General features: G+C 36.9%; 1 protein-coding gene and 2 long non-coding RNA genes across 3 annotated transcripts in view; 1 reads left to right on the top strand and 2 right to left on the bottom strand.

Moving 5' to 3' along the window:
- OCA2 (OCA2 melanosomal transmembrane protein) overlaps positions 1-15,482 on the bottom strand; it is a 366,025-nt gene that overhangs the window by 130,695 nt on the left and 219,848 nt on the right. The gene's annotated exons all lie outside the window — the stretch shown is intronic.
- On the top strand, positions 1,161-3,985 carry LOC143651601 (uncharacterized). The gene is made up of 3 exons (XR_013160060.1): positions 1,161-1,422; positions 2,166-2,363; positions 3,900-3,985. It is a non-coding gene; the product is annotated as an uncharacterized LOC143651601 (long non-coding RNA).
- LOC143652385 (uncharacterized) lies at positions 9,754-14,157 on the bottom strand. The gene is made up of 2 exons (XR_013160601.1): positions 14,051-14,157; positions 9,754-10,318 (listed from the first exon to the last, which is right to left on the bottom strand). It is a non-coding gene; the product is annotated as an uncharacterized LOC143652385 (long non-coding RNA).

Below are 15,482 nucleotides of genomic sequence, written 5' to 3'. Positions count from 1 at the left end.
ACTTAGAAACACACCAAGCAAAAGAGCTCCAAAATTCTTTTTTACTGTATTGAAGGGAGAAATAGCTTATGATAATAACTATAGACTCCAATCTCCCACTTTAATGTAGATAAAACATCTAGACAGAAGTTTAAAAATGAAATAGGGGTTGTGTACAAAACTATACACAAATTTTACCTAATAGACATATATAGAACACTTCACCCAACAACAGCAGGATACACATTCTTCCCAAGTGCACTTGTATTATTCTCCAGGATAGACCCTATGTTTAGCCACACAACTAGTCTAAACAAATTTAATATATAAAAGATATAAAATATCTTCTTAGAATGCAGAGAGATGAAATTGGAAATCAGAATGAACACTGGAAAATTCACAAATATGTGGAAATTAAACAACACACTCTAAATCAGTGGGTCAAAGAAAAAAATCACAGGTATTTAGATCAGCAACAAATGAAAATGAAAACAATACATCAAAACTTTGGGATGTAGTGAAAGCAGTGCTCAGAGAGAAATATATAGCTGCAAATGTCTACATTAATAAAAAGAAAGATTTCAAATCAATAACCTAACTTTATACCAAAAAGAAGAGAAAACTGAATGCAAAGCTAGAAGAAGGAAGGAGATAATAAATGTTAGAGCAGGATCAATGGAATAGAAGATAGAAAAACAATAAATAAAATCAGCAAAACCAAAATTGCTTCTTTGAAAATATTATGAAACTCACAAACCTTTAGCTAGACTGGCTTTTAAAAACAAGAGAGGGGGAAAAGACACAAATAACTAAAATTAGAAATTAAAGTGGGGACATTACCACCGACCTTACAGAGAAAAAAAAAGGATTATAACAGAACACTATAAACAATCATATACAAAAAATTAGATAACCTAGATGAAATGGACAAATTCCTAGGAACACAAATTACCAAAACTGACTCAAGAAGAAACTGAACATATGAATAGACCTATAACTGGTAAAAAAAAATATTGTATCAGGAATAAAAGAATCTCCTAAAAAAGAAAAGGCCAGGATCAGATGTCTTCAGTGGTGAATTCTACCAACATTTAAGGAACTATGACGTCAATCCTTCTCAAGCTATTCTAATAACAGTAGAGAAGGAACCCTTCCAACTTATTCTTTGCAATCAGCATTACTCTGACACTACAACATGACTGCCCTTGGGCAAAGCCTGGAGAGGAAAAGAAAAGGAACCTCATTCTTTTGAGAGTGACTTCTCCAGAAGCTGAATCCCCTCCACACTATGCCTGCTCTTGTTTAATTTTCAGAGTCCTTATAGAACTAGTTTTGTATTTTGTCAAGTTTTTCTTAGTAATCAGAGAGAAGAATGGACTGTCATGGAATTAAACCTCCATAGCAGAACTGGTACTCAACATTCTTTCTTATCAGGAATTCCAGGTAAAGGATTCTTCTTTTTCAGCTATGTCTATATTTCAAAATAGATTGAATTTTGCTACTTCTCCTGTAACAAATCATCGCTATCTGATCATGTGTATTCGTGATCACCACCCAAGGACCCAGGCAGGGTATGGATAGGGCCTGAGGTACAACTCAGTCTTCAGCCCTTCACAGGGGAAGGGAAAACAACATCAATTACATAGGAACCCTGGACAAAGAGATAAGAATATAGGTCAGTTTTGACTGCTGCTAGGATTTGAAGGAATCCTTAAGCATTTCCACAACCATTAAACATACTGAAGTAGAGGGACAAGTATGTCAATATTCAAGTGGTAAAATAGAAAGCAGGCCTGTAACTCAGGCTTTCCAGGATCAACTGGACTTGTCTCTACATTCTACAAGAGCAGCACACTTAGGCAAAGGTGCCTTCCCTCACGCATGCCAAACATGCTATCACTGCATTAGTTTCTTAGCTGCTAAACAAATACCATACAATAAGTTGGCTTAACATTAGGAATTTATTGTTTTTGAGGTTAAGAAAAGTCCAAAATTGAGGCAAGGTCAGCTTTCTCCCCAAAGACTGTGAGATTATGGGGCTGGACACCAGCAATCCTTGGTCCTTGGTTTTTTGTTATATGACAATGTACACAGCAGCATTTTCTTTCTTTTCAAGGTTCCATTGGCTTCCAGCTTTTAGCTGTTCCCCATGTTTTTTTTCTGTCCAATATCTTTTGTTTATAAAGATTCAAGCCATATTGGATTAAGGACCACCCTCTTTCTGTTTGACCGCATCTTAACTAATAACATCTTCAAAGACTGTGTTTACAAATGGGTTCTCACCCACAGAAGCAGGAGTTGGGACCTGAACTTACCTTTTGTGGGGGATATGATACAATGCCCAACAACCATCTTCCTGGTTCTAGTGCCAAGTGGAGCCCAAGGTAAGCACAAGCATCGTGCATAGGGTCAATAATGTTTTCATCTTGGGATGGCCAGTCCTGACTGACAGTAAAGCCTTTATCATCATCATGCCCTCTTTGAAATTCCTTTTTATCAGATGTCCTCTGACCTACCTTTATTTCTTTCTTTGATGAGTTTTCCTTTCTCATGATATCCTGTCTTCTTTTAAAACCATCTCCATTAAATTCTGACCTAAGCATATATACCAAGAAGATTTGGAAGCAGGGATACAAACAGATATTTGTACACTAATGTTCACAGAGGCATTAGTCACAATTGCCAAAAGCTGGAAATAACCCAAGTGTCCATCAACAGATGCATGGATAAACAAATGTGGTATAGACATATAACGGAGTATTATTCAGCAGTAAAGAGGAATGAAGTCCTCAAACATGCAACAGCACAGATGAATCTCGAGGACATTATATTGAGTGAAATAAGTCAGACACAGAAGGACAAATATTGTGTGATTGCACTAATATGAACTAATATACTAGGTAAACTCATAGACATAAAATCTAGAATATGGGTTACCAGGGAATAGAATGAGGCTACAGAATGGGTAATGTTGCTTAATGTGCACAGAACATTTAACAAGGTTGAACTCAAAAGCTTGAAAATGGACAGAGGTGACCGTAGCACATTGTTTTGAATATCCTGAGTGTAATTACTAGTATAATTAAAAATGACTGTGAGTGAATGTAGCTGAAAAGTTTAGAGTTATGGATGTCACCAAAAGGAAAGTTAGAGGTGAAAACATGGAAATATATGACACAGTGAAGCTTCTGATGGAAGATGACTGTGATTAATAGTATAAATATTATAAAGTTCTTTTATGAAGTAAAACAAATGTATGATATTATTATAAAGAGCTAATAATAGAGGGATATCTGACAGAAAATGTACCTATTGCAAACTACGGAACATCATTAACAGTAATATCTTAATATTCTCTCATCAACAGTAACGAATCTACCACACCCAATACTAGATGTCAACAATAGGGAGTATAAAGGCTATGGGATATTTTGGGTTTTCTTTTATATTTTTACTTTATCTTATTATTATTACAATAATTGCAATCTAAAATTGATTGTGGTGATGACTGCACAACTATGTGATGATAATGGGAGCCATTGATGGTGTACTTTGGATGCATTTTATGATCTGTTAATATATCTCAATACAATTGAATTTTAAAAGAATCTGACCTAGGCAAAAAAAAAAATTGTTAAAAAAAATCCCTAAAACATTTTGAAAGTGTTGGAAAAATTGTTTCTAACATGTTTAATATCTGATATATCCAGCTATTTTCATAAACATTTGGAATTATCATTGGAAATATTTTAAATGTACTTGAATTACACCACTATTTTTGGTGAATGTCACACCAAGGTTAGAAACAGACTCTCAAAAATGATAAAGTGCTCATTACAACTCCTCTTTGCCACAAACATTTAAAAATTAAAATGTCTGTGTGCCTAATTTTTTTAAAGAATTATGCATGTATCTTCCAGATGAACACACTACCAATCTTATTTGCAAGGCAGTGCTTCCTTAGAGACTCAGACAGAAGGGAAAGCAACATTTAAGTGACCCTGAGGACCTGGCAGAAAAGCTTGATGATCACTTTCATTTTCTGAAATTTCTTTTCATGTTGCTCCTTCACTAAAAAATTAATGGAAAAAAAAGCCAATCCCATCTACTTTTATATTCCATAAAAAAGGAAATATTGGGAGTAACAGTAGTATTGATGAGAAAACATCAAAGTAAAAGATTAAATTAAAAAAACATTTATGGTGGTTGTTTATTTGATAGTGGTAGTACTGTATTTTTTGTGTTTTCATTCACTTATTTCCATTTTTTAAGGAGTAGGTTTCTATATGTGCTAGTTTTTTTCTTCAAAGGCAAGAAGAATGAATGACGTGCTTTTGAACTTGTAAAGTGAACACATGGGTGGTCACTCCATGCCTCTTCAGGACAGAGCACACGTGCGCCACTGTGTTCTCTACCAGCAACTCCACAATTAATTTTTGCAAAGAATAAATGTTCTCTCACTCATCCACATAATGTCATTTCTCAATTGTCCTTAAATTTCCTCAAGACGGTTGAGAATATAAGAGCAATACAGCTTTTATGTTGTATGCCTGAAGGTCTATGAATACAAGTAACATGCCAAGAAGTAACACACGGAAATGATGGAGAGCCAGGGAGAAGTTGGAAGGCTGAGGTGAAACCTGGTTTGGAATTTGGCATGAGTTATTAATTATTAACATGAAATTAACATATGCAACTATCCATTAGAGACTTTATCTTGGCTTTATTAGCACTATTACTATTTCCAATGACAGAGCATCGGCACAGCTAAAGACGTAACCACTAATGGAGATACAAATAAATCTGGAGAGTTTAGAAATGGTAAATTTCAGTGGTTTTCCAGTCCAGACAAGATGGTGTAGACCCTTTTTCCCATACTCCCTACAACCTAAGCATGACTATAAACACTGAACATAAAGAAGAAATGACCAAAGGGGGATGCCAAAGGTGGTAAGAAGAAGGTGAACTGGTTTGGGACCCTAAGACTGGAGGAACAGCATAGCAGCTGGGTGCCTTATATTCCCCAGAACCAGTTTCCCAACTCTCAATCAGCAACAAGAGGTACCCACCTGAACTCATTCCTCCCCAGGTGAAATAGGGTCACTCTAACAACACCAGGTACACTCAACAGTGCTGGTTTGAAAGGGGGATCAATAGGAGCCCCAGTCTGGGGAATTCCTGATAGTCTCACAAGAATTGGGAGTTGCCAATTTAATAGGCCAAGCCCTCAATCTGGGGGCTTGTCCTGATGAAACTTATTCCTAGAAAGGAGAAGCCAAAATTACTTATGATTATGCCGAAGAATCACCCCCAGAGAACCTCTTTTGTTAATCAGAGGTGGCCTCTCTCTCTAAGCCAACTTTGCAAATAAACTCACTATCCTCCCCCCAGGTGGGCCATTACTCCCAGGGGTATGAATCTCCTGGCAATGTGGGACATGACTCCCAGGAATATGCCGGACCCAGAATACTGGAATTGAGAAAGCCTTCTTGACCAAAAATGGGAAGAGAAATGAAATAAAATAAAATTTCAGCAGCTGAGAGATTTTAAATAGAGTTGAGAAGTTATTCTGGAGGTTATTCTTATGTGTTAGATAGATATGCCTTTTTTAGTTTCTAGTATATTAGAATAGCTAGAAGGAAATACCTGAAACTGTTGAATTGTAACCCAGTAGTCTTGAATCTTGAAGATAATTGTATAACTATACAGCTTTTATGGTGTAACCATGTGATTATGAAAACCTTGTGACTGACACTCCCTTTATCCAGTACATGGGCAGATGAGTAAGAAAATAAAGACAAATAAATAAATAATAGGGGGGATAAAGGATATGGGATGTTTTGGGTACTCTTTCATTTTTTATATTTTTGGAATAATGAAAATTTTCTAAAATTGATTCGGTGATGAATGCACAACTATATGATGACAGTGTGAGCCACTGATTGTATACTTTGGATGACTATATAGTACGTGAATATATCTCAATAAAATTGCATAAGAAATAGGAGCCCCACTATATAACAGTCAAGGGAAGCACTCTCCTTTCCCAAGGGAACAGAAACCCCCTCCCAACCAAAACAGGGCAGATGGGTAAGCAGAGCCAGCCCCCACCAACATGCCTAGGCATCCTCTTTGTCCCCTTGGGCTGGAGTCTCCTACCCTCAAGATGGCAGTATAGGTGGAATTCCTGGTTACAACGCATGCCCAGCAGGGGAAACCTCTTTGACCCTGAACCTGAGGCCCACTTCCCTGCCAGGAAATATCAGGGCCCAGGGAAGTGTTCTTTGCCCCTCTCAGGAAGGAGGGATCCTACCACAACAAACACCTAGCCAGGAAAACCTGAGATCCTGCCCCACTGGGAGATGCCTGCCAGTCCAGCCTGGGAAACGCCTTATGCTCCCTCAGTCAGCACCCAAAGGGACCAGAGGGAGCCCCAGCAGTAGGAGAGTAAACAAACAGACTAAAATAACACTGCAAGGTCTCTGAAAATTAAACTGTCATTTGAATCAGAGACCACAAACATAGGCCATGACATGCATACTAAACTTAAATACAGTGACTGCCTGCTAAAATAAAATATTAAGGTATGACATAATATCCTATCAGAATAGATAAAACATCCAGGATACCAAAAAAATTATCAGGAACTAAGAAAGTCACAACATGAATGGGAAAAGAAAACTGATGCCAACACTGAGATAAATCAAACTTCGGAATATTGGGAATGGATTTTAAACCTATCATCATAAAAATGTCTCAAGAATAAATTACAACTTCTCTTGAAACTAATTAAAAAAATGGAAAACCTCAGCAAAGAAACAGAAGTTATAAAAAAGAACCAAATGGAAATTCTAGAACTAAAAAATATAATAGAATTTAAAAAAAAATCTCTATGAGCTCAACAGTAGAGTAGTGGTGACAGAGGATAAAAATCAGTAAATTTGAGGACAGAATAATAAAATGTACCCAGTTTGAACAACAGAAAGAAAACAAATTGGAAAAAAAAAAGCTGAACAGGGACTTTAAGGAGTATATGAAAAGATCTAACATTTCTGTCAGTGCAGTCTTGGAAGGAAAAGAGGATGAGGGTGGAGTTGAAAAAATACTTTAAGAAATAAAGACTGAAAAATCCCCAAATTTGGCAAAAAACACACACCCACAAATTCTATACACAGTAAAATTATCCTTCAGGAATGCAGAAGAAATAAAAATATTCTCAGATGAAGGAAAGCTAAAAAAAAATCTGTTGCTAGCAAAACTACCTTAAAAAGTGATTAAAAAAATTTTTCAAACTTAAAGGAAATGGTAAAAGGAAGGCTCTTGGAGCATCAGGAAGAAGTGAACAACAGAGAGCAAATATATGTGTATATACAATAGATTCAATTCTTTACTTAACGAGTTTTATAAATGCTATTTGATGACTGAAACAAAAACTACAACATCTGATACTCAAGATGAGCACATTTAAACATAGGTAGATAGAAAAGGAACATAAAGGGAAGTGAGGTCTCCATTCACTTTTCACTCAAAGTAATAAATAAAACAATGGTACCAGTAGACTCTATCAAGTTACATATGTATATGATAGCTCTCAGAGCAGTCATTATGAAAAGCATACAAAGAGATACATGCAAAAATACTTTAATTAATTAATACACAATCCAAGAAAATATTCAAGAAACATATAGGAAGGCCTGTGGATCAAAGAGGAAGACTCAAAAAATTAAGAATATAGAGTTGAATAATAATGAAAGTACAACATATCAAATATGTGACATGCAACTAAAGCAGAAATGAGAGGGAAATTTATAGCACTGAATGCTTACATTTAAAAAGAGAAGAAAACTTCAAATAAATTACCTAAGTTCCTAGCTCAAAAAAATAAAACTAGGAGAAAAGAGCAAAATAACCTAAAGCAAAAAGAAAGGAGGTTAAAAATAATAAAAAGATCAACAGAAATCAGTGAAATATGAAATCAGTTAGCCAAAAATCTGGTTCTTCAAAAACTTGATAAAATTAATAACCCCCTAGCAAGACTGACAAAAATAGAAGACATGAATCACCAATATTAGTAACTAAATATGGGTATTACTACCTATATTGTAGCCATTAAAAAGATAATAAGTGATCTGGGCATGATAACCAAAGATTCTGGATTCAAGGGGTTAGAAAGGGCTATTTTATTGGCTGAAACATGGGCCAAATGTGGCCTACACTAAATGAAATTGAAATGCCTGAACTGCCTTGCTATTCCGTAGAGTAAGATATCAAAAGGCTTTGGGAAACTGGAGTGATAGAGTGAACTTATCAGGTAAGACTTGCTCACCCACCCCAGAGGGCATACCTATTTACCATGACTGTGAGAAATAAATTTACAAAGGGAGCCCCAGTGAAAGAAAAAAGATAATAAGGGAATGCAGTCCACGACTTTACATTTGACAACAAAAAAGAAATGGACCAATTCCTCAAAAATCACAAAATACCAAAGCTCAATCTAGAGGAAGTTGATATTTTGAATAACCATCAAAGAAATTAAACTCATAATTTAAAAGCTCCTTAAAAAAGAAATCTCCAGTTCAGTTGGCTTCACAAGAAAATTCTACCAAATACTTAAAGAATAATTAACATTGATTTTACAATCATCTTTTCCAGGAATAAAAGAGAAAGAAATACTTCCCAATGCATGTTATAGGGCCAAATTAGACAAAGACAGTAGGAAAAAAAAAAAGACAGCAAGTAAGAGACCAATATACTTTATGAACTTGGATGTGAAAATTCTCCACAAGATACTAGCAGTATTAGAGAAGAATGTTGAAGCACAAAAGCAGCACTGGAGCATCTCCTTGAATCCTGTAAGTCTCAGACCATGGATACCTCAGCAAGCCAGTAAGTACACAACCACCAAAGATGCAGATCCTTTAGGAATGAAGATTTGGGTCACCCCGACAGTGAGCAAAAAGTAAAAACACCATCTAGCTGAGGTGGTGGCAGAAGTAAGGGGAATGGGGTCTAGAAGAAGAAAGTTGATTAACAATTCAGACTTCATGACCAGCTATAGAAGCTGGGTCTGTAGCATCTATGTTCTACCTTATTTCATGGCCTCTTCTCTCACCCCACCACCTCCACCACCTTTTTGGTCATCAATTACCATATATGAAGAGCATTGGAGATAGCTAAGATTTTGGGTTTCAGATATAACTGGGTTAATATCACACCACAGTGGCACAGTGTTGTAAATTGGAGGATTTTGGAACAGTGAAGGAAAGATTTGACCACTGGATAGCAATAAACACAAACTCTATTGGGCTATGCTCAGACAGATTGCATGAGAGAGGCAGTCCATCTCAGCTGAGATCTTCCAGAGGCCATATCTCAAAGGACTCAGAAAGGGATATAGGGCATAGGAAATTCCTAGGGGAGAGGAAAGTCAGAGAGGGGGCTTATATGTCTGGATGATGACACTCAGCAGAAAAATGGGCAACTATGTCAGAGAGCTGGGTCAGAGAGCTCTGAAGGGTATAAGAGGCATGCGTTCCTTATAACTTTAAGGTGCGTCTCATCTATGGTTAGCAGATGTTGAGTGCATTTTCACAGGGCATGTAAAGCAGGCTGGCTCTAAACAGCTAAAAACTGTCTACGTGGATTATTTTTAATGTGTAAGAATTCCAGTTTGTTGCCAGCAACAATGGTCCCAGGTCTGCTGTGAACAAGCCACACATATAGCCAATAAACAGAGGTTAATAACAAGCCACACATATAGCCAATAAACAGAGGTTATTTTTAGCTCATTTATGTAGTAAATGGTAATTGATGAGATATCATGTGAACCTTTGGCTGGATGAAGGATAATGATAGACATTAACAGGTACAAATGGAGGAATCTCCTGGTATATCCCTTATTTGCGCCCTTGTCCCACTCTCTAACCCTCTCCACTCTGCCCTTTGCACCTAGAAACTGTGCTTCCTGCCCTTTATCAGTCAAGCTATCTGGTCCTTCTGGAATCCAGGTGGGTTCGGACAATAGACGGCACTGGCAGGAGTTGGTAGCTGGAGAAAAAAGAGGGCAGAGTATTTACTCCCCTGGCTCCTTCCCAGCCAGGCTGCAGGTTAATAATGAAGCATCTTGCCATCCAGGGGCTGGGTGGCTCTCTCCAGAGCTGAAATTCTCACTTGCTCCCTTTATCTCTTCAGGCCTATGTGCCATGGCTTTGTGCTGCAATCTTCTGCACAGCACCCCTGTTCCTTCCCCGACCTTTGAGTGCATCAACTCTATCTTGCTGAGGCTCTACCCAGGGGTAGAAAAGCAGTCACGTAATGCTCAAAAATGTCCTTTGCAGAACTGTTTCAAGTGGAAAAAAAGAAAAAGCATAAAATAACCCTAATCTCAACAAAAAAAGGGGAAGGCTTATTATGGTACATACATGCAAAATAACTTTGCACAGACTTTTTAAATGATGATATAGAATCATATTTGTATGAAAGAGAGTTTAAAAGTATGCTACAAAAAATATTTTTAATTATGATGTGGAAAAGTTTTCAAAGCCTATGTATAATATGATTCCAACTTTGTTTTAAAAAACAAATACACATAAGAAAATCAATTAATGTAATACACCATATCAACAAATCAAAGCAGAAAAATCACATGATCATCTCAATTGATGCAGAGAAGGCATTTGACAAGATTCAACATCCTTTCCTGCTGAAAACACTTCAAAAGATAGGAATACAAGGGAACTTCCTTAAAATGATAGAGGGAATATATGAAAAACCCACAGCTAATATCATCCTCAATGGGGAAAAATTGAAAACTTTCCCCCTAAGATCAGGAACAAGACAAGGATGTCCACTATCACCACTATTATTCAACATTGTGTTGGAAGTTCTAGCCAGAGCAATTAGGCAAGAAAAAGAAATACAAGGCATCAAAATTGGAAAGGAAGAAGTAAAACTATCACTGTTTGCAGACGATATGATACTATATGTAGAAAACCCAGAAAAATCCACAACAAAATTACTAGAGCTAATAAATGAGTACAGCAAAGTAGCAGGCTACAAGATCAACATTCAAAAATCTGTAGCTTTTCTATACACTAGTAATGAACAAGCTGAGGCGGAAATCAAGAAACGAATCCCATTTACAATCGCAACTAAAAGAATAAAATACCTAGGAATAAATTTAACCAAAGAGACAAAAAACCTATATAAAGAAAACTACAAAAAACTGTTAAAAGAAATCACAGAAGACCTAAATAGATGGAAGGGCATACCGTGTTCATGGATTGGAAGACTAAATATAGTTAAGATGTCAATCCTACCTAAATTGATTTACAGATTCAATGCAATACCAATCAAAATCCCAACAACTTATTTTTCAGAAATAGAAAAACCAATAAGCAAATTTATCTGGAAGGGCAGGGTGCCCCGAATTGCTAAAAACATCTTGAGGAAAAAAAACGAAGCTGGAGGTCTCGCGCTGCCTGACTTTAAGGCATATTATGAAGCCACAGTGGTCAAAACAGCATGGTATTGGCATAAAGATAGATATATCGACCAATGGAATCGAATAGAGTGCTCAGATATAGACCCTCTCATCTATGGACATTTGATCTTTGATAAGGCAGTCAAGCCAACTCACCTGGGACAGAACAGTCTCTTCAATAAATGGTGCCTAGAGAACTGGATATCCATATGCAAAAGAATGAAAGAAGACCCATCTCTCACACCCTATACAAAAGTTAACTCAAAATGGATCAAAGATCTAAACATTAGGTCTAAGACCATAAAACAGATAGAGGAAAATGTTGGGAGATATCTTATGGATCTTACAACTGGAGGTGGTTTTATGGACCTTAAACCTAAAGCAAGAACACTGAAGAAGGAAATAAATAAATGGGAGCTCCTCAAAATTAAACACTTTTGTGCATCAGAGAACTTCATCAAGAAAGTAGAAAGACAGCCTACACAATGGGAGACAATATTTGGAAACGACATATCAGATAAAGGTCTAGTATCCAGAATTTATAAAGAGATTATTCAACTCAACAACAAAAAGACAGCCAACCCAATTACAAAATGGGAAAAAGACTTAAACAGACACCTACCAGAAGAAGAAATACGGATGGCCAAGAGGCACATGAAGAGATGCTCAATGTCCCTGGCCATTAGAGAAATGCAAATCAAAACCACAATGAGATATCATCTCACACCCACCAGAATGGCCATTATCAACAAAACAGAAAATGATAAGTGCTGGAGAGGATGCGGAGAAAGAGGCACACTTATCCACTGTTGGTGGGAATGTCAAAGGGTGCAACCACTGTGGAAGGCAGTTTGGCGGTTCCTCAAAAAGCTGAATATAGAATTGCCATACGACCCAGCAATACCATTGCTAGGTATCTACTCAAAGGACTTAAGGGCAAAGACACAAACGGACATTTGCACACCAATGTTTATAGCAGCGTTATTTACAATTGCAAAGAGATGGAAACAGCCAAAATCTCCATCAACAGAAGAGTGGCTTAACAAACTGTGGTATATACATACGATGGAATATTATGCAGCTTTAAGACAAGATAAACTTATGAACCATGTAATAACATGGATGGACCTAGAGAATATTATGCTGAGTGAATCCAGCCAAAAACTAAAGGACAAATACTGTATGGTCCCACTGATGTGAACGGACATTCGAGAATAAACTTGAAATATGTCATTGGTAACAGAGTTCAGCAGGAGTTAGAAACAGGGTAAGACAATGGGTAATTGAAGCTGAAGGGATACAGACTGTGCAACAGGACTAGATACAAAAACTCAAAAATGGACAGCACAATAATACCTAATTGTAAAGTAATCATGTTAAAATACTGAATGAAGCTGCATCTGAGCTATAGGGTTTTTTTTGTTTTTGTTTGCTTGTTGGTTTGTTTGTTGTTGTTGTTTTTTTACTATTACTACTACTTTTATTTCTTTTCTTTATATTAACATTGTATATCTTTTTCTGTTGTGTTGCTAGTTCCTCTAAACCGATGCAAATGTACTAAGAAACAATGATCATGCATCTATGTGATGATGTTAAGAATTACTGAGTGCATATGTAGAATGGTATGATTTCTAAATGTTGTGTTAATTTCTTTTTTTTTTCTTTCCGTTAATAAAAAAATAAAAATAAAAATAAAAAAAAAACAAATACACATATACAAAATGGGAAGGATATACATCAAAATATTAATGATGGTTATCAATGGTGCTTAATTTGTTAGTATTTTTTCTTTTGGCTTATCTTGCTTTTTAAATATTAAATGAGTTTGTGTGAGTTGTACTTTTTTTGTTAATGAAAATTCTGTTAATTTAAATTCTGAAATTAAAAATCTTTCGGAACCTCTTTCCATAATCATACATTTCGTTTGCTGCCTGGAAGATGAGGCCTTAGGTAAGATTCTATTCAGAGAGAATCAAACATGACTGGTTACAAGTGCCAATTTGGAAAGTTCTTCAGTGCTGTTGCTATTACTCAAGTATGCCACATGCATGCCACCCTGAGAATAACATAAGCAAGTACATATAAATAAGTAATAAAATAAAAAAAAACAAATAGGAGTGAACCTGGCTATCCAAAGAATAAAAGGTACAGGTAATCATTTCAAGAAGTCCTAAAGTTATATTTTTCATTTTGCCAACATTGTAGTAACAATAATCTTAAAATATAGTTCACTATCTACGAAAGGATAAGTTCTCATAATTGAAAATGATGCAAAAAAAATCAAATTGGTGCTTAAATTCACAATCTGTGTTACTTGATTACCTGTCAACAATACCTAATACCAAATTTGGTCACACAATTCTATTTGAAAACCCATTGTTGACAATACACAGAAATTATGAGTAGAGGAAAGGAAACAAGTTTAAGTCTAGGTAATTAAATACTTTTCAAAAATTCAGTCACATACAAATATGCATATTTGGAGGAGAAACCCTGGAGAATGGAGTAAGTCTGTGACACAGATTTTATTAGTAGCACCCACAGTCACTTGCCATATAGAATCTGCACCTTTCAAAATAATGTCTTTACCAAGTGCCCTGGAACTTCACTTCAACTTTGCATCCTGGCAGGATGATAAATTCCTCCATCATCAGTGCCACCTGAGGGAGACAGCAGGAGGCTAAGGAGAAACCAACCTGGCCCCACTTGATGATGCCACAAAGAAAGCATCCTTTAGTACGAAGGGAGTATACAACATGGCACTTGGGTAGGTAGCAAAGCCAAGACAAGCACACAGAAAGCAGGCATGGAGGGAGTCAAACCGTGGGAGTCAACACGTGGGTGCCAGGTGAGAGGGCACCTCAGCTTTGGCGATGGGTGGGGACATGGCTCCCTGAAGTGAGGGAGAGGAAATGCAGAGGCACTGTCTGCCCCAACCAGTCCCCCAGTTTGTCCCCCAGCCCCAGACTGTGGTGGGTCATGACTAGGAGAGCTGCCGTCTATGAACGTCCCTTGCCCTGCAGCCACAGAGGGTGGTGCAATCAGTGACCACGCAAGTCAGAAAACCAGGAGGGGGTGGGAGAACACAGCTGTTTCCCTGCCCACCTGGGGAGTGTTACCTGTGGCCTCATCAGGTTAAAGACACAAGGCTCTCAGCAAGTTCTTCCAGCCATCCAGGGGCTCAGGAGGGACAGCACTGGCCTAAGCTGCCTGCCCAGAGTTACTCTGATGTCCAGGAGTTCCATGAGTGTTATTCAATACATCTGACTTCCAAGCTTTATTATTTAATTATTTATTTATTTTTGGCATGGGCAGACTCCGGGAATCAAACCCATGTCTCTGGCATGGCAGTCGAGAATTCTGTCACTGAGCCACCGTTGCACTGCCCCGAGCTTTATCATTGAAATGGGAAGAGTCTATCATGTATTATCTCATGTTCTTCAAATAGAAATTCTATGATCCTGTGAGACAAAGTCTAGTCCTGGCTGCACACTGCAGAGCTGTAGTGTGGAAAGCATCTAAGACCCTCTGATTTCTTCAAAGTATATAATATTGGCAAATTACAAAGTCACAAAAGAATAACTGTTATTTTCCATTTTCTAAGAAAGAGGGACTTTTGAGGAAAATTAAAATATTTGAAATGCTTTCATTTTATGAATCTTAGATTATTTCATAAGTTTAAGAACATTAAAATGTATCTATAATTTGATTTACTCAACAAATGATCGTGTTTGGTATATTACATTAAGTGAAACTTATCTAGATCATATTTATAAATTAACTGATTGAATTTACTTTTTCAATGCTTTTCTTTTTTTCTAAATTGAAGTATAGGTTGTTGAATTTTAAGAAATCTAGTTCTCAGATTGTTTCAGTTAAACTAAAAAAAAAAATTAAAGAAAAACTCGTCAATAGAAGACACTATCAGCCTCATAGCCAATCATTTATCCCTCAGAGTTCTCCTGGGTATCTTCTATTTAGTAGTCCCTGGTCCCAGGGACATTCGGGGGTATACTCCTGG

Source organism: Tamandua tetradactyla, chromosome 12, assembly GCF_023851605.1.
Source record: "Tamandua tetradactyla isolate mTamTet1 chromosome 12, mTamTet1.pri, whole genome shotgun sequence".
Taxonomy (NCBI): Eukaryota; Metazoa; Chordata; class Mammalia; order Pilosa; family Myrmecophagidae; genus Tamandua; species Tamandua tetradactyla.
This window is presented reverse-complemented; position numbering and strand designations above follow the sequence as displayed.